Genomic DNA, 20,069 nt, shown 5'->3' on the forward strand with positions numbered 1-20,069 from the left:
ATGACCAGTAGCTACATGGTTGAAAAAGTCAATTCAATATTATGGAAAGTTTACTCAATCAATGAATACTATGCAATTTTAATTTTAAAATTTGTTTAAGACTGAAATTTTAATGGCTCAGTACAAGAAGTATAACGAAAAAAAAGATGAATATGTTTATGCTTACATACAGTATCCACAAAAATAGAGAAAAATATATTTTCTCGTAATTTGTTGATAATATAAAGAAGGATTACCATAACTAAAGTGAATCAAATTAGGTTCATAAACACAATAACGAACAAAGATCCGCCGCGTGTCGCAGCAATCTAATATATTTTTGATCAGACCAAAGCGAAAAGTATGAAATGTGTAACATTCTCGGGCAAGGGCGATAGTATACCATCTCGCTGCTTTCAGAAAAATTCAAACCTCCGATAAAATTCTTTCCAACGGGAAATATTCTAAATTGTAGTCGCTCGGGCAACCTCCATTCGCGTTCACTCGTAAAAAAAGAATTTCAAAGTCGACTGTTAACCGAAAAAAAAAGAAATACTTGAGAACAAAGATTTTAAGCATTTCGCGAAGGAGTGCATTATAAATGAAATAACTGGTCGGCGCAACACGTTTCCTCTGTTTAATTTCGACGAAGTCGTAAGAAAGACTTCAACTTTCTTTTAATAATCTCTAACCCCTCCCCACTCCTCGGCGAAAGTGGATCGCGGTTCACGAGATAGAACGGAAACACTTTGCAGCCAAGTTGCAAACATTCTTGACATGATTCGGTAAGAAGGGAATTTTAAATTCTACAGTCACCTTACGAAACATTTCTCATAGCTATGGGAAAGTTTATTTAGTGAAAGAAAAATAAAAGTGACGTTCGTTCATCGAGCAATTCAACTTTGCTGAACAAATCAAATCGCTTGACGTTCTGAACGCGGGAATTTGTACTTGTGTATTCGACTTGTTTTTTTCTTAAAATTACGTGAATGTTATTCGACTGATGCATGGCAAATTACATTATCTAAACTTTCCGAACGTAAACGTAATTAATTCCAATGCTTTCGACACGAATAAAAGGTCCTTGCCAAGACAGTAAAATCAATCGTGAACTTTATTTAAATATGAAATGGAAATTACTTAAAACATAAGGTATATCAAAATAAGAAATATACAAATAATAGATATAAAAAAATGGCTCTTTTTGATTTCAGATAAAAGCATTATTATCCTTGGCTCCATTCGCAACTGCAATAATTGTTACTTTTGCAATTTACATATCACGCTGTCAACTCATCACTGCAAGCATCTAAAAAAAACACAATAACGAATAATAGGATAAAAAATCCACGTCACGGGCGTTTCTCTCCTAACGCATATAAAAATATCGCATACATCATTTTCATTTGATGAATATTGCATGCTGCTGCGTTCCCTTTTGTAGATGAGCGAAACATAATCGCAATACTTACATATTTATAGAGTTTATGACTCTCGTGCTACATATCTGTCTTGTTAATCCCAGAAATTTAGTCGCGATACATGAAACAGAAAATGGATATAATACCAACATGGTACAAAAACGTATTTGTGAAAAAAAGATACATTTCTTCTCAAGTAAAGTAAAACAAAAACTCTGTTTTGACAAATGCTATCGAGACATTTCAACAAACTTTCGTTAATTTGCTCCTTCGAGTATCGTCTACGTATTAACGAGACAAGAAACCGGGAGTAGAGGGTCCAATTAAACTTAATGCAATTAGAACCCGACCACGGCAGACGCGGGCAGAAACAAACGTAGAAAAAAGCGCAGGCTGAATATATATATAAAAGAAAATGGACTTCTTTTCGAGCGACACTGCGAATACATTTTTGTTCGAGCTCGCGTCGTCCCAGTTTCGCGGATTTGCTCGCGAAACGGCCTGATTCACGAATAACAGAGAACAAACCCCTCGTGGGGGAGAAAGATAGGGTGTGTAGCCTTTGCTTAGGTAAAGTTTGCTTGTTACGAAATTCTGTAACGGCAACCCAGTCACGGTCGTGAATAAAATGCGAACTGCAACTCGGGTGCTAATGCCAAGATAAAAACGGTCAATGGACGCGGATTTCGCAAAGAGCGAAGTGAACGCGTCGCAGCCGTCGGATGAAAAGAAAATAGAGGACGAATGTTGACATCTCGATCCTGTTTAATTAAACAGCGAATTCCCGGAAGTTCCTCTTCGCAACTCTCCGCGGTCTCATGACGGAGCTTTTCTTTGAGGGCAGAAAATTCAATAAAATTATATAAATAAATATATGCGAAAGGAACTCCTTATTTTATGTCTCGAAACTCCTGGCAGAAGAAATTTCACGCGGCTCTAGAGGGTGGGTAGGGAAACGAGTGCTGGTAGGTGGAAGCAGTGTACACGGTGATCCATTAACTAGGTAACCACTATTTTGAATACGATGATAAACGTGGTAATTAATTTGTGTTTGATATAGCAGAGTAATCGAATTTGTAGTAGAAAACTTCAACGATTGAGCTCAAATAAAGAAAAACAAAAAGTAATACACAATACTTAATCTAACATTTGTCATTGTACTCATTTCAGTAACCTCGTCAAATTTACGAATCCAACTCAGACTTACTTTCCTCCCTAAGTCATCATCAAAATTAATTTCTTTAGTTCTCCACTGAAAATCTCTGTCGTCCTCATACAACTATCGTGGTAGTTAACGTGTTAATGCGCCAACGTTTCGGCAAATGGCGTAATACCAATTATGTTATTTATTCAATTTTCATCAAGCCCAGCAAACCCTGCCGCCAAATACCTTATTATTAAACCATGTCCCCGGAATCCATGCGTAGACGATAGGGCATTCGACGACGTTCTCCGTGTTTCCGTAGACGTTCCGCCTGAAAATTAATTTCTCGGGCAATAATGTCTGACCCCGGGGTGAGCGCAGGATACCATGAAAAATATACATCGCGTGTTACGAGCGCAGAGGTTGCGACGAAATTCACGCTAAGGGCGGCAATGTTGAAGAGAAACGCAGAGGTGAAACACAGATGAAAACAGAGGACAAGAAGAACGGGAGAAACCCGTAGCGTGAATCGCAGCGACTCACCAGAATTGGATCAGTTGAATTATACCTGTATAATTCATTAGCGTCTCACTCGGCGAGACAATAAGTGGATTACCATATACATTGTGGCAGACAGTAGACGACAGTTTCGTGTGTTTTTGTCTGGTGCAAGTGTATCGTGCGTGCGCGTACAACGGTCCAATGTTTTCTATTGTTCTTGGGGAAACTGAATCGCCTGCACGAGAAGTGTGATTATTTCATCAATCAGTTGTTCTCAAAATTGAGTCATTGCTCTCGGGTGCTCCACGATTGGTATCGATTATTCGATCGGTATCGGCGCAAATTGGTTTTGTTCCGCGACATGAAACCACGCGCCGATCCGAGGCCTTGCATTTCGGTTAGAATAGACAGAAATTCACGAGGATATTATGGAAGCCTTTGCTTTGAGTTAATTTTTCTTGTATATTTTTATTCAGGAGTAACTGAGAAAGCGTAACAGGTCTCGCAATCATCATGCATGGATAACTCTTTACGTGTGTATTTTTTTACTTGAGATGAACGTTTAGAAAACAGCATTGTATGTCATAGTGGTGTTCAAACAATCCACAAACACGAACAAGTGGAACGATTATCGGTAAATCCTGACATTTTGTCTAACCAAATGAACGTCACGCGGATTTACACGTGAATCCTTCTAATTTAGCTTAACTGGGAATTACAGAAGGGAATTATTATCGTGGTCGGTATTTCGTTACGGAAGCTCGAAATACTGTTTATACAGGGTGTGTCTAAAAAAGAAGAAGAAGAAGAATGAATTAGGAAGAAAGAAGATGCTATGACCTTAAAATGGATTTCAAATGGATTTCAATTTTTACAAGCAGTATTTTCGACCTTTCTTCAATTGATCCATCGAGAAAGAATACCTACGTGACATATTAATATTACTGCAAAATTATATTCTCGATCATTGTTTAATAATAAGTATTGTTCATAATTAATGTAACTATTGTCAGAAATTAATTTTTAGTTATTCCAGCTAACAGATATAATGGTATAGAAAAATTTCTCACAATAACAGTGCTCGATGAATACTTATTCTGAACAATGATGGATATTAATAGTTAATCGAAGACTGAATGTTACAGTATGCATTGTAAATATTTCATTAATTTGGAAATGTACATATTTAATGTACATATTTGTTCGATTCTTTTGTTTGTTCGTAGGTCTATATTGGACTCGCAACTCCGTTCTCCATTTCGGTTACTATTACTTGATGTGATAAGTGTAGTGGTCAACCATGTGACTGGCCGAAGTCGGTCGCCGTCCTCTAGTGGGTCTGATTTGAGAGAGGGTCATTCGACGCCTCCGAGGAATCTTCTACTCTCTGTACGCGTCAGGCGAAGTCCAGGCTCCTGACGCAGCGCAGCTCAAAAGAGCCGTCAGACGGATGCAAGTCGTGTCCTGGACTCCTGACGTTGTGCAGAGAGTAGAACTCCGTTTCGAGACTCTACGACCGTCAGACATAGCTGGTGTCGCCAGGGCAGGGCAACCCGACGCGGTGCTACCTACGTCGTACACTGTAAGGTCGGATCCGGGCCCTCGGCAGCAGGTATGCAGGGAGTAGAGTACTGGCGGAGACGTTGATCGTCTTTCTCTCGAATCAGGCCCACCAGCGGAAACGGAATTGACTCTGTAAGTCCAGTTACGTGGTCGCGTTATGTCGCGATTTCCATTTAGCTTCCATTTAGTTCAAATAAGTATTTGACAGAGTCAGACTTAGACTTTGGAAATCAAAGGAACTTTGTCTTCTTTGATTTTCACGGTTTCGTACTTAGTATTAAGTTCGTTGACTCTATGTAGAGTATGCATCTACGTATGTATACTCTATGTAGAGGGAGATCGAAGGAAGTTTGATTCCTTCTATCTCCGGGTCTCCAGTCGTAGCAACCTCCACGTGGTGAGATCTGGTAATCGGTATTATTCGCGACGAAAGCTTGTCGAACGATGCTTCGTCGTGAGTAATAACGAGCTAATGGCTGCGAATTTGTAAAAAGATCTTTAGATTTAGATTTATATTAGCAGGGACAACACCAAGGAGCCGTGGCCGGTACTAGACCAAGGAGTAAGGAGTTTACAAAATTCCATTTTCTGCAGAAAAGTGTATGCGGGTAAAATTGGGAAGACTATTAATACACGCATCAAAGAACATCAAATGCCATTGCGAAGTATGCATATACCGTGGGGGTTAGAATCACGTGGATGCGTGTTTCGCGTCGCGACGAGAGGCGTCGGCGTAAATTCTTCCGTAAGTGCAGTGTAAACAATTCCGTGGACCACTTCCTAGGTGAACCAGTCGAGTCTGAAGCAACGGCGAACGCGAAAGTTGAGCAAGTGTTTACAGTGGAAGTGAACTGCGGCAAGGAAAACGCGAGTGCGGATATTCGCGAATGGGAGCCAACGAAAAGGGTAGGAGAGAGTACGGTCGAGCCGTCCCTCAAGTTATTCACAGGTGGAGAATGTCGAAGGGTCTTCGGGCTCCTCTATGTAACCCTGGATGAACTCCGACGAAGAGGAGGTAATTTTGTTAAGGGTTACTCGAGAGCATTCACGCAATTCTGGGTATGAATTAATTAAAGTACATATTACAACTATCGACACGATCTTTGATAATCGTTGCTGTGAAATTGTGAGTACTGTTTCGTGTTTATTTATACGTGCGAACTGCTCCTCAAATTTAATCAAAAAAATGCTATTATAAAAGTAGAAACTAAAGTGCTATTATGCAAATCTGACATCAAATTAATTAGAATTATAACATTGAAGAATACTGAGTACAGACAATACTGAAGATACCTCAAAGACTCCAATGTAAAATATTATATAATAAATTGCTTAGGCCTCCTAATGATTCACGAAATTGTTTTATTAATCTTATTCCATTGTTTAGTATCCCAAAAAAGAATCATGAATTCATTTCTCTATACCTGTAACTATAATCACATTAAATTAGTAATATTCCCGATGCATAGAACTAAACGTTGTTCTATATTTCCTCATAACCAAGTATTAAATTAATTCCAGTCCAGGTGTTCCTTGAATCGTGCATATTGAACATAACAAATGTTACTAAAATTGCAATATACGTTATCATTTAAAAGAAACTCCCGGAGAAATGCGTTTTGTTATCGATTTTAAACGCGTCAGAAATGGCCAAACTTTAACCAGTAATAAATCCGATTTTCCTGGAACAACCTTGAAATTGGCTGGAACTTCGGTTAGAACTTTCGACGGTGTAACCTTAGGATGCAATTCCACTCCTGAAACGGTGGTTATTCGTAACCGCGGCGGGTTAATTGCATCCGATGCAACGTTCAATTTCCTAGCTCTGAGCTCGCGGCGCGTCAGAGCCTCGTAAACTTTATGGTTCAAATTAAGAAACCTTATGAAGAAACGCTGTCAGCGGCGGTGTCAAAAAGTTTTCTCACTTTTCGAACGAGCTTGTCGCTCCTCCACTGGAAACTTTCTGAAAGCGAACGTGTGAGTAGACTTTAATCTGTTTTTCACTATCTCGGATCAGAACCGCTGCATGCTGTACCCTATTCTTATATTCTCGTGGCAGTTAGCAATTTTCTCGCGACGGGATTCGATTAGAATAACAAGCAATTCTTTTTATCGTGGATTTTGTTAAATAAATGTAGTCTTACAGGATGACGAAAGTCATATTTTTAGATTATACAGGCTGATTAATCACACTATTGGTTATTTATATTAGTATTCAGGGCGATTTGTTTAAGGCGGAAGAGTTCAATATTTCATGAGAAGTATCTCGTGATAACTGTAATAAATACCTGTAATTTGAATGTCTTCGGTAATTAGCCGTAGATTCGTCTACGTTAAGTTTGTATGACTTACCTGAAACAGAAAAAAAAAACAGTCGAGTTAGTCCAAATTTTGTATAGAACCATTACATGATTTTCTCCGCCCTTCCAGTTTATAATAACAGACACTTTTTACTATCAACGTATTTACGTACAACTCTGAATAAAGAATTTCATAAAAAATTGTCCTCTAATTTAATACTACTTAGCTTCGTTATAAAATGAACTCGGACCTTACAAAATAAATAAAAACTGGATATCAAAGGATGCAGACAAAGGCATCTACGTTTTCTCTCTCATCCATACTAAATAATTTAAGCTGCGAAAGATTGAATAAAAATGGGATTTAAATAATTTAACTCCAAATGGACGCAAAGTAAATGAAAATATTCAAGTTCGGAATGCTATCTCATTTCTCAGGCAATGAAAATGATCGAAATCCCGTTTATATTCGTATAATAACATACGCAAAATGTGGTTCCCACCCGACAAAAAATTAATCGTCTTAAGCCCAGAACTGGGTCGTTCGAGCTCTCGAGTCTTCTCGACACGTTAATGCCGTAAAAAAAACCGGACAGTGATTCCTGAATTTAATTCATGCAGAAAGGGTGGCTCGATATCTTGAAATTCACGAGCCATCGCCGTGAGCAAATCTTTGGAATTAGCGGATTAGCCGCGCAATGCCAATCTATCGTTTTACGAGCTGACGTGATCGCAATAAAACTTCTTCATCTACTCGCAACGAATCGGCGATAAATCGTGGTGACATTAGAATTTCTTTTCCGTTAGAATGATGGCCACCCAAAAAAGAAAACTGGAAACAAGCGAAGGATGTCGAAGGTTCAAGTGAAACATTATTGAGCATATGTGGGGCTCGTTCGTTTAAAATATATAGCGAATATAAATTAATTAGGACTTTATATTAAAAATAAATGTAAGTACAATTGCGTCTTTAAGGTTGGATGTGTAAAAAAGTATATCCAAATCTAGTTCATATCAACATGATATGAAAGAAAAACAAAGTACATACACAGTTACAACGGAAATGGAACGAAAGTACATGAAATAAGATGATAAATTACGAAAATATAAATGAATGTTCTATTATGACAATCTGTTCTCAAATGTGAATCAACTAGAGTCTCGTTAAATTATAGAGAACTGAGGCCGTTCTTCAAATGTAATTATGAATAAAGTAGATGCGCTGGAGAAACCACAATTTAGATCTCAACGTGGCTCAATCTTTCTATAGTTAAAAAGCTCGACGCTGTCTGCATAGCGTTGTGCATAACTGGTTGCGCATAAAACGCGTTGTAAACCAATAAAATTACTTCGTGTCGCTGTGAATTGCATGGCAAGAAGGATATTACGCGTTTACACCGGCGAATAGTGAGAGTTAATTGGTGAAGTTCCAGCAGTTCCCTCTTGAAACGAAAGATTAATTATGATTCCGTTGGAGTGAAAGACGAAAGCTGTTCTTCCGGAAAAAATTTGAGCAATTCCGTAGAAATTAACGACCAAACGTGAAAAGGAATTCGCAACAGTCTCCGTAACCGCGGACACGGATTCGATGGACGAAAAATTCCCGATCGAGTTCAAACTTTTTCTCGTGGCGGACGTGGTACAGGTTCGTTCAGAAAATTCGAAAGTCCATGGAGTCAGACAGCAGAATCTCATTACAAGTTGAAATGGACTTTCAAGTTCTCAGTTGACTTACACTTAGACACTTCGAAGGTTTGGATCAAAATTTTTATCGATTTAAATTTTTGTCACTGGACAAGAGTGTAACGTACAATATTTTCATGGAGATTTTTTAATTACGTAAAATTATTTGCTACGGTTGTAGCCGTTATAATTCTAAGACTTTTAAGTGAACTTTGCACACATTTTTGTAAGCTTGAAGAGACCATGTGTTATTTGACTAAACGATGGTGTATGAATACAAACTAAATGTAAAGTGACAAATACGTATGCATATGTTATTACATTTTTCAGTTTGAACAAATCTATGGTAATTTGCTATTACATGTACCAACAGTCTGAAAGGGGCTGGAATAACTTGTCGAGACTACAATTACGTCAAATTACTTTTATATAGTACGAACAAGATATTATACAATATTTGAAAAATATTTAAAAATTACTTCTTGATTAGTAAATAGCGGGTCCAAAAATCTCTCATAACACAACAGATAGGGACATAATTCAATTCGAAGTGAAATCACGAACTGTATGAAAACAGAAAACTCTTTTCTACAAGTCACAAAAATACAGTCAACTGAAAACTTCGATTAGTAAACCGTAAGGTTCATCCAACAGAATATTTTTAATTCTGTACCTGGTATTGTATCTGGTTTGTACAATAGTGGTCTGCATCTGGTTATCAACGCTAGTCGATTAATTATGCATGAATTCTTAGTGACAATCTTAACACAAAAACTAAAATAGGGGAAATTCTCAAAGAAGACAGATGTACGCTTGGATGCGTGCCTATCTTTGACGAGTAGACAACGACTAGACAGGCCGACATGATTTATTATACTCCTAAACGCAAAACACGCATGGGCCCTGGCCAACCGACAACATTACTTGCAAAGCCTAATACCTGAACAAAAATAGTTGCACTAACGAGACACGAAAGGTGTTCTTTATTATGAGCTATTAAAATCAGATGAAACAAGAACGGCGAATCTTCATCGATCATGACGTCAATAGTTAAATTATTTTGTCCATTAATTGGATAAGTATATTAATCAAACGCTAGTTGTAGACACATTAGTCATAGCTTAATTCCTATAAAGAAAAACATTCAAGAGTTCCGAAATCCTAATGGAATTTAAAATTTTTTTTCTTCTAAAGTAACCGTCGTTGATAATGTGCAAATAGATTCTTCATCTCAAAAATTGAGGAGGAACCCATAAAGCCAAACCTCCTACAAATCCTAAAGAACGTTTGATTACGATATACGTAATTCGATTTCCCAATAATACGTACATACACGAAAACATTACTGTTACGTAGGTATAAGTAGTACGCGAAAGTGTACAAAATGTTAACCATTAATTATTTCAAAACGCATCTTCGTAACTTTGCCTTTTAAAGTTCCCCGTTAGAAAACGTTCGAAACAACTTTAAATTAAAAAACTTTCTCGCTTCCCGTCGATGAAATTTTCTGAATTAGCGTACTACTAAACTATATTGACAAAAATAATTAACGGTACACATACATGTCTAACTGACCTAGAAATTTTTAATAAACTATTCAATACTCTGTAAATATCAGCTGCATAACATAAATGTATAGAAAAAGTAATATAGTGATACTTGTTGTTGATTTATTCTCAAATTTTTGAAAGGATGTACATTTGGATAGCAGTGGTATTAAAGTACACTTATTCCAATTGGTTTTCACAGTGCAGTAGAAATTCGAATATTGCTAGTAAATAGAGTTCAATATTGCTGGAATGATCGAAGTTCTCGTAATAATCAAGATAACCAATCCAATAAAGAGCCTCGCATATATCGCATACCTTCATCACTTATGGTCACTACCACTAGTTACTTCCCTCTTCAATTTGACACGTTGCTAAGTGACCAACCCCTCCACTTGCAAAGTGGCAGCTCTCGTGCAATAAGTGAGGTTGTTGTGTATTCGCTCGCTGAAGCTGCGTTAAAACACTATTTAGTGTTTGTTTACCATCGAAACACCGAACTGAATTTGAATAAAAATGGTACAAAGTGGATCAGTATGTACATCAGCAACTGAATATTTCGAATATTATTAAATTTAGGTTAAATGAATATTTAACCTAAGGTTAATAGGTTAAATGTATACATTCATAATAAAGTGTTTGTGACTCTTTCTCTTTTACCTTTGAACAAAGAATAGTAAGAAAGGAATATTTCTGTGATAATAAAAGCAATAAAATATTATTGAAAATTTATGTTCAGTGATTAGATTTTCCTGTTCTATTGTTCATACTAAGTTATTTTTGTCTTTGTTTAATTACTCTCACCTTGGAGATATGCAATTATACAGTCTGTAATAAATTATTTCCCTGGTCAATTCTGTTTCTAAACATTTTTTCAAAATTCTTAGTGAAAAATTCTGTCACTCATATATGGCGGTCAACGTGAAAGGTGACAAATACGACACATTTACACACAGAAATACCACAATATTCCAATAATATTGTTCACTGTCTTCTTAGAAGTAACGGCTCCCCATTTGTTTTATATCTTCCACGGCTCTGAAGAAATACTGTATGACCAACCAGGGAGCCATATGGCCACCGTTGAAGATCCCTGATCTAATTGATATTCCGTCGCCCGCTGTCGATTTTAAGAACGACTGAAATTCAGCGAAGATCCCGACGACTCCGTGGCGTATCGATCACCAACCCACTCCCCCGCGGAAGTAAGAACTTTCAATCGACAGCGCGACTTTCAATTCGCCGTTACTTATCCACGGAACAATTACCAGGCGGCCTGTTTTACGGTCGTTCGTATTCCGTCCGCGCGCTGTACGCTGAAGGTTTAATTTTTTCCAAAGCAACGCAGCGTCCGACGTGTCTCCGCCGGGTTCGACTGAATTATTAAAAGTACTCCCGGGGATTCCCAAGTAGCTCGCCCGCTGGAGCGGCAAAAAGGTGGATGATCGCAATCACGTCGCCCTGCGAAGTAGATCGCGAACGATCCACGCGCGACACGTTCGAATCCTCGATTCGTCGATCCGACACAGTGGAAGCTTGTTTAACCGAATAGATTAGGGGACAAAGCAGTGACGGATAACAGAGTAATTCTGATAGTAGGTAGTAGTATTGGTAGTGCTATAGCTATGCTCCGCAGTGTATATCTGAGCCTGCGACTAATTCTGTTCCATAAAGTGCGGATAAATAAATTTACTGTAATTAGATTACAGGAATGACGGAGCTTGGTCACTGACTGCGGACGCCCTGAAAAAATTAGACAGCTGAGGAAGGATCCCGATTTTCGCTGCTGCAAAATGCATAATACACGGATCCGTCATCCCTTTGTCCCCCGCGTAATGCGTCGTCGTCAGCGTGAATAATACACGCGCGAATGATATTTCAGCCCTCTATAATTGAACACCTTCTGGCGAGAAGGTTGCCACACGGAAAAAGGATCTTGTCGGGGATTGAGAAGAACGGATTTCGACGTGAATACTGTAACATTGTTGCGAGGAGGGGGAGGAGGGGGGAGGGGGTTGAACGCACCATCCAGAAAACCGCGGGCTGTAATCTTTCCCCCAGGTGCCGGGAATGAAACCCTCTTCAGAGAAGAGAATCGAAATACCACATTCGAAAACAGAAACGAGAGCTGTTCTTTTATTATTTGTCGACGATCGAGATCTACGACTCGCGATGCGAGAATGGATCCATTAGCTAATTACGATTCGATCGACTCACTATCGGAGTTGATCATATTCTTCTTTGGATAAATATTTCGAGTAATGAATAGACGATGAAGAACACTTTATTCGTGGTTGAATGGAAATTCGATTTGGAATTGAAATTATGGAATCATAGTGTAAATTCGTTGATTTCATTGTGAACACTTTATGAATGGTTACATATACAATTATCACAATTATTAGAACTGTCTGAAACGTTGCTGTTATTACATTTATGACAACTGTCGCACGTATCACAATCACCATTAAAAACCATCGCAATTGCCACATTATCACAACCATTATAATTATTACAATTATCATAATTACCACAATCATCGCAATCAACAAATTATCAAAACATTATTAAAAAATTGCTTACTTGACAATTGCAGTTAGTTATTCGTTCACAAACCAACCAAAAGAAAATGTAATGTATGGCACTAATTTATTACAAGTGCCTTACAAGAAGCACAAAAAATATACATATTGAATTGAGTAACCTACTCCTTTTCGAAGTCGGTTAATAAGAACTGCCAGGTAGAATAACACCAAATCAGAAGTATTGAAAGGTATTTCGAATAATTTCCAATATTTACTCTACCACAAGTTGTTCTCAAGTACCGTTTGAAACCTACCCTTCAAGTTTGAAGCATTAATTATGAACACGAGTTCCCCGATGGGTCAGCTAATATTTAAATAAGCTTCTGCCCTGTGGTAGAGCTTCAAATGCTGAAAATGATGACGTACAGCTTCGGGTGCTCTCAGTTAATAATTTATAAGATATTTAATGTCAAAGTTTCGGAAGGTATTTACATGATGTAAATACTTTGCTGGCCAAATGTCTTTTCGTTTGATCTATTCGTAAAATTACATTCAATATATTTTTCCATTATTTTTATCTATCAAACAAATCCGACAAGCAAATGGTATATAGCAAATCAATTTGTCTACGTCTAGCATGCAACTGGTCCATGTCGAACTAGTTCTCAATTATGTAGGACGTGTAACAACTGTTACTGAATCTCGCTCGTTGACCATGATGCAACCAGTGTTTTACATATTTTGTGTTTCGCCAATTGTATCCTATTTTGTTACGGTGCATGTTCATTATATCGACGTTTTACCTTAGAAACTTTAGTACCTGAGGGCTTACACATTAAACATTAATGGACCAAAAATTTCAGAAATGTTCTCAATGGGTAACAATATCCTTTATATGTAATCAAATGTAACACTTGCCAAAAAGTACAGAACAAGTGCTTAATTAAAAGAATCAACTGTGTAATTAGCGTCGAAGAAATCCCAATAACAAAAGACATTCTTTAATCGAAAAATTTCACGTTGCACACGACATTAAATGAGAAAGGGACAATAAAAGAAAGAAGGGTGGAAGTTGACGTCCAGAAGGGACAGGAAAAGGTATGAGAAGGGGTTCGATAGCGACGGAAATCGCAATCACGTCGGATCGTAAAGGAATCGCTAACATTTCCGTTATCTGACTAAATTCAGATTCAGATTTCGCAGGAATGGGAGAGGGCGGGATAGAATATGGTTTTAAGCGATAATAACGAGGCGGGTGAAAGTAGCGATAAAGGAACAACCGTGGAAAGTAAATTCCGTACCAGTCCGATGATGAATAAATTTCAACTTGGAGAAGAATACTTTAATTCCAGAACTCCTAATTTCGCGTAAAACTTTAAATCTGTTACAGATTGAACGAAGAAATTATTGCGAATGAACGATTCTCTGTCTTATTATTACTCCTGTTTGATCACGTGTTTCTATTCAGTTTGTTTTGTTGCACTACACAGTATAATAAAATAAAAAATCATGAATGTTTGAAGAAAAATGCTTTTGAAATTTGCATTATGTACAACAATTATTATTCAAAATGAAAATATTTAAAGTTATGCAATTTTAATTAAAAATATTTTCTCAAATTAAGTTTCCTTTCGTTTCCATATTTTACGTCTATGTGATATAATTTTTAGAAAAATACGTCTCATAATTAATTTAAAAATCTGAAACATTTAAGTCGAAAACGTTACAATATATTTAACAATTGGATGGACCATCAAATAATTTAGATGTTTTAATCATTATGAACTATTGATAATGCTGAAGTAATTTACTCTTATCTGCGCAATACATTGTTTTATATACAGATAAATAAAAAAAAAAAACACAAATGTCCAAAATACTACAATCAATTATCATTTTCGATTAAGGGGAGAAAAATAATTCCATCTACAAGTTCCCTTTAATACACTACAGCAAATTGTTCAATATCATAGATACTTTTGCGATGTACAGCCAAGTATATCGAAGTTATTAAATATAAATTAATTTCGCGGGGAAGATTCATTTCACAAGGGATTACAAAAAGAATCTTCAACTCGAAAGTTGGAGCGCAACGACGTACTTTCAAATCAACGCGAATATCAATTTAACTTCCTCGAAGTAAGGTTCCAAACTTCAATTACACGAAAGAGTACTCTCTGATCGGTTTGAAGTTAATTCAATTAAATGTAAAGTTACAAGTAACAAAGTAAACGAAGCAACTCGACGCGACGTGTGCCATTAAGCTTTTCGGTAACACTTTACAAAGAGCACGCTTCGCACGCACGAAAAACGGTGAATTATCTTCGAGGCTCCATTTAAAGCGCCTCAAAAGACCGTTTTAGCCCCGAATAAAGAAATATGTAAATAAGGAAGGAAATTTTGAATGAACCATGACCTCACAGACGAGCTTAAATGTAATTAATATCGCATTGCTCTACCTTTCATCCCCTTTCCTTCCTCCCTTTCCGACAACGGGCCTTCCTTCCTTTTCCACCCCTCTTTCGACGAAGGATTGGTGCATCAGGGTGGTTTTACCACGGCGTTAACTCAATATCTTCGTCATCACGCTACGATCTATTCCTTTCATCCCTTTTCTGTCTCGGCACTGAGGCAAATGCTTGAATTATATCGTTGATAAGGTGGAATTCCACTCCATCCTCGAAATTGCGAGACTAATACTCCATACATATTTATCGGTCTGAGTGCGGAGGGTAAAATAATAATCTCCGGTCGAATCTGTTTGCTAGAAATTTGCAATGCGACTTTTGCACGAATATACTTCATTTTATTGTTTATGTGAGGTGAGTAATTCAGTTCGTACACTTTCTTCATTGCAAATAGAAATTCAATCAAAATGGCATTACTTACTTTTGATATAGTTATTGTTTTTCTATTATTTGCAATATTTTACCATACCTCAAAAATATATAATATAATCTATAGATGTTAATTTTACGAATCAAATTATAATTTTTAATTGAATGAAAATAGTTTTTACACACCACTTTCATTTTTATCAAATACTTTCAAGGTAAATGTAAAAGCTTTTCAGGGCGACTAAATATGCTTCGGTGCTTTCGATCATTTTTGAAATTTCAAACTATAGTGGCAAAACAAAAACTTCTTCCAATCAAAGCAATGAAACGTCACATTTATAAAAATAATACATTATCTATATCTTCTTTAAGCTTACAAGCCTATTGTACGAAGCATCCAATCTTCCAATTCAACCAGAACGATTTTTCCTCTAAATTGGTTAATCTCAAAATTTATTAAAAATCCCTTGTCACTGTATCGCTTAACAAATGCAGGTCGATAATCGATAAAAATGTATCCGATTTATTTGTTAAAGATATTAAAATTTCATAAAATGTCGAACTCGACCCAATTCAGTCAACATTTAGGTCTCGACACCCACGAAACGTATTTAAAAAATAAGAAAACACTGTAAAAGCCTTTCGAAGAGTTGGTATCACAACAGCCCTCTCGACGCGTTTCACGAAATTCTAAAGGGAAACTTTCCTTTGTTTCACAGGTGGACAATCGAGCAACGTAAGCGGAATAACTCTGCGCCCGTAAACATTCCCCGGATGAACAAAATCCGCCATAATAATCTCGTTAAAAATTTCGTTGTGTTGCAACGTGCGTCAGATTCGTTCGTACACCTTTAATTACGCAGCATTTCGTGCAGCAGTGGAAAAGCGTGCGACGCGGTGTTTCGTTACATAATTAACGGTGTTCCCCCATAAAAACGGTCTAATTAACGCGTCTGTTGTTCCGTTATAATGCCGAGTCCTTGGAAGACAACAACGATATCTGGAACCATGGCATTAAAACTCGGCAAGAATCGTGTATCCAGCGGGATTCGAGGTAGAAAGACAGAATCTGGGACAGATATAAATTATCCGAGCTTCAGCTTGCGCGACTCTATCAGCAAATAAACATTTCCTGTCTTTTACTTCTATCTGACTAGAATAAGATTGACCGAAAACGATAATGCAAAGTACATGCAAGGAAATCGTCGAGGATCTTTCGTGGGATGATCCAGTTTTCGAAGAGGACGTTGTGGTCTATGTCAAAGAAAAACTCCTCGATCGCATTTTCTACAAAAGTAGCGGACATAAATTTATTAAAACTTCAAGGTAATTATTGTTAGAGGTTTCACCATTTTTTAAATGTTTTGCGAAAGCCCAATGGCAATATGACAAGAATGTATCTACTAAAACTAACCACTCAGGTCATAAATAATGATTTTATTGTGTAAACATAATTTGTGAGGTTCGTTAATTTTAAAATGTTTCTCGTTTCCCTATTAGGTGAAACAAAATGTTTCTTCTATTTTCATATATGCTACTTAACTGCGAATCCGAAATTGTACTACCATAGTTTATCCTTTCAAAGCTGTACTGAATCTAATTAATTATACCCCGTGGCATACCGTAGACATGGAAATTCATTCAAACACAAGCGTGTAGCGAAACAAGTTTTTAACAATCCACCTACCGCTTTACGTGAATTCTTCGTTCATCGCGAGAACTCACAAAGGAGTTTTCACAGCGTCACGTATGAAACACGAGTAAAATATGACGCACGTACTCGGAAATACAGAGTTTGCGTCGTCGTGCGAGATCTCTGATCCTTTGTAAAGTGTCCATGTCGAACAAACCTGGGACATTCGTCTCGAAGATCACTGTATTGTAACCTGTGATGAAACTTCGATCGCTCCGATATCTGTAATTTATCTCGTTGATTCCCAAAGTACTCTGTGAACTACAGCTATCGAAGACCAGGGAAAGCAGCACGATGAATCCAGATCACATTGTTTTGACCAGTTTTAAATCTAGGATTAATTCTACTGACTTTTGTTTCTGTGGTCATTTGAGGTCCTTAAACAATCCTAAACTCTATCAAACTTGACTTACTGAAATAAATTGTACTATTTTTGGAAAAATACAAGGTCTGCTTATAGTGAGTAGAAGTGTTGAAGAAGTAGAAAAGCTATATCTAAGTGACTATATAATATGAACAATTAACTAAGTATTTACCAACTAGACATTTGGTTTTTAGTAAGAAAAATCTTGTGTTGCTTACTACTTGATACAGAGAGTATAAAAAGTGTAGTATAGAAAACTAAACATAGAAAATGTGGCGAATATATCATTTTATGAGCCTACGTGATACTTAAAACGCCATAATTAAATATTAACTAAATTTTAGTTCAATGTTGCCTTAAAACGTTTAAAGGGAACGTCATCAAAAATACACCGAAGTACGTGTAAAAAAAATTGTAATATAAATATCTATAAAAATTTATGTGTGCAACGAGCCTCCATGAAAATTTCTGATGAGATATTATGGCATTACGTATGTGCGTATACGCGAGAAATTCTCACCACTGGAACGGCTGCAGGCTGCAGGGAAATACAATTACGAGGCAACAGCTGTCCATCAGAGCCAATTTATCTATGAAATCCGCCGATAACTAGTGATTATCATTATTCATCGTTGACGAGGTCTTCTACGCGTGCACCGTTCCCGATATAATCTAGAAAATTATTCAACTTTTCCATCACCGTCGTCGTGAAATTGAAATATTTTACAAACACGATCCACGCGAAACTTTTGGGATTACGATTTGTTTCGCAGACGGTTTTAACGCAAAGCAAATAGGAAAAACGTTTCGGCAGAATTTTGCAACCGTGACAAGAAAAAAATATTCTTGTCTTTCACGCTAATAACTGCGACACATATGGAAAATTTAAATACACGGAATACATAGTTCAACAGTACAATCTTATCATAAAATTCTATTTCTTGTTTATTCTATTTTGTTTTTTGTCAACGTGTTGAATAGAATGCTAAACAGAGCTAATTTATTTATACCAAACACAGAAAGACTGCAGTTCGATATGAAATAAACTTTTGATTGTTCTCCCCAGTTGATATGTGATAAATCTGGGGGAGGATTTCATTACTCATCCATTCGCTAGTTCCACTTTTAGAGCTGTCAATCGAGCAATCGCTATCCATTTCCAATGACAATATCACTTTATATAAAGATGATGAATACGCGAACAGTAAAGGAAATATATCAAGGAAAAATGGCTTGAGAATCAATGCCACACAGATTTTAAAATAAGACAAATAGGGAGCGAGAAAGAAGAAGTGAATGGCAGAGAAGGTATCTTGAATAAACCAGCGTCTGAATTGGATCACAAGTTTCTAAAAGGAGATACGAATAATTTAAGATATCTAGCTACACCGTGGCGAGTTATATTAAACAGCAAGGGTAAACATAGAATACAGTTATATATATTACTTTGAAGTGTCAAAAACTAAATTCAGTAACGAATCGAAGTCAGAAGCTCCATACCAAACAGACGAAATCTTTAGATAAATTGTAAACATGAAAAAGTTTCATTTTGTCATTACCTATTCGAGTGACACGCCTCTTAGAATTTCAAAAGGTTAAGCGTCGACTAAATTTCTCTCTATCCACGCCTTCAACCTACCCTCTCGCAGTCGCAAGATTTACAGTCACCACCGAGTCCCAGCCATTCCCAAAATAAAAGAATACCGACCACTTTGGAACATTCGACTTCGTTATTCATAGCCTGGGGAAACCGTGGATCATCGGAACAACAGAAGAATGTTCCGATGACGTTCGGTCTCTTTCTCTCCTTTCGTCGATGAATCTATTCCGAACCGTTAGTCGACGCGAAGTTCGTCGGAATTCAGATTTAATTTAATTAGAGTAAGAGAGCGGTGGCGGAGGAGGAGAGAAGGGGGAACTTCTGCGCGAATTTTTTCGCTGTTCGATCCACGCGTGCCACGTCCACCGCGAATATTGAATTCCGTGCGTCGTGCCGCGACCCGGTTCTTCTATATTTGTTTCCCCCCCTGACTGGTTCCTTAATCAAACGGAAATTACTCGTGCCGAGAGTTGTCACCGGATGCTCGTGAGCTTGCGAATCTGGACGTACCGGGAGAAAAAAGTTTTCAATCGGAATGCGGTAAATCGAATCACGTTCGCCGCTCAAGTGGGAGTTCGAGGGTCGCCGGCGGACTGGTTGTGTTTCCACCTGAGCACCCTTCATCATGAGCCGTCCACCTGGAAACAAAGTGACGACGCGAAGTGCCAGACTCCCCGCCATCGAATCGATTATACGAATTTCTCCTCTGCGCTGTTTTCCGCTGTTCGCCGCTATTAGCGCGAATTGATTCACGGAATTAGTTCGGTGTTTTTCGGATCGGTGGCAGGGGTGAATAATAGAAGTTTCTGACAGCTGCTGTTGCAACCGACACCTAGAACCTGTAGAGGGGACCGATCGCGTAGAAAACGAGGTCCGGTGGATTGGGAATGATTAAAAATTGCAATTAGGAAC

General features: G+C 37.5%; 1 protein-coding gene across 2 annotated transcripts in view; it reads right to left on the minus strand.

The window, feature by feature from the left end:
* LOC128886057 (uncharacterized) overlaps window positions 1-20,069 on the minus strand; it is a 346,337-nt gene that overhangs the window by 147,072 nt on the left and 179,196 nt on the right. The window contains exon 6 of one of the 2 annotated variants that reach the window (XM_054140598.1): window positions 6,897-6,960. The exons of the other annotated variant lie outside the window; for it this stretch is intronic. The gene's annotated coding sequence lies outside the window, so the exon portion shown is untranslated. The remainder of the gene's footprint in view (window positions 1-6,896; window positions 6,961-20,069) is intronic. 2 annotated transcript variants of the gene reach the window in all.

The sequence above is a fragment of the Hylaeus anthracinus genome, unplaced genomic scaffold (assembly GCF_026225885.1).
Source record: "Hylaeus anthracinus isolate JK02 unplaced genomic scaffold, UHH_iyHylAnth1.0_haploid 11982, whole genome shotgun sequence".
NCBI lineage: Eukaryota > Metazoa > Arthropoda > Insecta > Hymenoptera > Colletidae > Hylaeus > Hylaeus anthracinus.